Below are 1,964 nucleotides of genomic sequence, written 5' to 3'. Positions count from 1 at the left end.
TGTCCTATGCTATTGTTGACAACTAACTAGCTATTGCTATTGCTATTGCTATTGATTGCTATTGCTATTGCTATAGTTGACTACGTAACTAGCAGCTGCTTGTGTACTGTATTAACCTACTCCCTTAATTGACATCCCCTCCTACTATTGTTATTAGTACAAGATTACTGTTATTGTTTTATTGTATTCTCCATTAGTTATATTGTATGTTCATATTACTTCTATTATTGTTGTTATTGTTATTTATAGTCATAGTCTTGTCACCCAGCCCCTTTGCTTTGTGGGGCATGAGACTATAATTGACAGTTCAGTACACATTCATTACATTATAATAAACAATGGATTGTTCATTGAGAGTAATTGACAATAATAATAATCATGAATATGTTTATAATAACTAACCATTTCAAATGATACAATAAGGAAGTAAAAGCTGATAATAAAATACAAAAATGAATGAAATAATGGTTTAATTAAACCATTATTTCATTCATTTTTGTATTTTATTATCAGCTGGTAGCTAAAGCAATTATATACTGTTGACACACACACATTATACTGAGCTAAAACTATAATAATCAGAATTACTACTGCATGCCCCTAATAATAATAATAATAATAATAATAATAATAATAATAATAATAATAATAATAATAATAATAATAATAATAATAATAATAATAATAATAATAATACAATATACCCATGCATGATCATGATGCTAGAGACAATTGTTATTTAATTCATACCGCATGTACATACTACTGAAGAGGAGCTGGTATAAGGTATTGGAATATATTTAAGGTTTTGGTTTTGGTAGTATTGGAGGAGGAATATCCAGACCACCTAACCTATCCATGATCAGCTCTTGAGTAGTGGACTTCCTCTGGAGAGAGAGGAAGAGAGTGATGGAGAGAGAGAGGGGGGAGAGAGAGAGATAGAAGGGTGTGTTACTCCATACAGTATAGTGTAATGGCTTACATTTCCATTGACTGCTGCATATTTATCAGGAGCAGATGGAGGAGGAATGGGAGGAGAAACAGACTAGGGCCGGGAGAGAGAGGGAGAGAAAGAGAGAGATAGTGGTTGTATAATGAAGTGGAAAAGATACCCATTGTTACATGTACATGTACATTATTATTATTACTTTGTTGTTAACTAATGCATATACCACTGGTTGTTCTTGTCTTGGTGCTGCCTGTGGTCTCTTCCCTTTAGCAGCAATAGCCAGATCAGCATACACTGGCTTATGAGCTGATTCATCAACTAACACCTATTGAATATAACAACATGAACCTTATACTAATGTAACTACCTTCTACTAATGCATTTACATGTACATGTACTTATGGTGTAATTAGGATGACATTACTAAGAGTGTAATTTGATAGTATTGTCCACCCACTGACTGGCTGTGTAGGGCCCACTGTTATATCAGATTGCATCAAGCATCAAGATAGGTTCACCTTATTACATTATCAGCTAAAAGGATGTACTCAATTCACCCATTACCTCTCTTTTCTTCCTTTATATGATACATTATGTACATGTAGCTCATTAAACCTGATACATTATGTACATGTAGTTCATTAAACCTGATACATTATGTACATGTAGTTCATTATACCTGATACATTATGTACATGTAGTTCATTATACCTGATACATTATGTACATGTAGTTCATTATACCTGATGCATTATGTACATGTAATTCATTATACCTGATACATTATGTACATATAGTTCATTATACCTGATACATTATATACATGTAGTTCATTAAACCTGATGCATCATGTACATGTAGTTCATTATACCTGATACATCATGTACATGTAGTTCATTATACCTGATACATTATGTACATGTAAGTTCATTAAACCTGATACATTATGTACATGTAGTTCATTAAACCTGATACATTATGTACATGTAGTTCATTAAACCTGATAAAATATGTA

General features: G+C 32.1%; 1 protein-coding gene and 1 long non-coding RNA gene across 3 annotated transcripts in view; one reads left to right on the top strand and one right to left on the bottom strand.

Annotated features, from left to right (window-relative positions):
* Window positions 1–1,964, top strand: part of LOC100633553 (uncharacterized) — a 26,908-nt gene that overhangs the window by 8,290 nt on the left and 16,654 nt on the right. The gene's annotated exons all lie outside the window — the stretch shown is intronic.
* LOC109581943 (uncharacterized) lies at window positions 800–1,014 on the bottom strand. The gene is made up of 2 exons (XR_002184826.1): window positions 983–1,014; window positions 800–887 (listed from the first exon to the last, which is right to left on the bottom strand). It is a non-coding gene; the product is annotated as an uncharacterized LOC109581943 (long non-coding RNA).

The sequence above is a fragment of the Amphimedon queenslandica genome, unplaced genomic scaffold (assembly GCF_000090795.2).
Source record: "Amphimedon queenslandica unplaced genomic scaffold, v1.1 AMPQUscaffold_13410, whole genome shotgun sequence".
Classification (NCBI taxonomy): domain Eukaryota; kingdom Metazoa; phylum Porifera; class Demospongiae; order Haplosclerida; family Niphatidae; genus Amphimedon; species Amphimedon queenslandica.
This window is presented reverse-complemented; position numbering and strand designations above follow the sequence as displayed.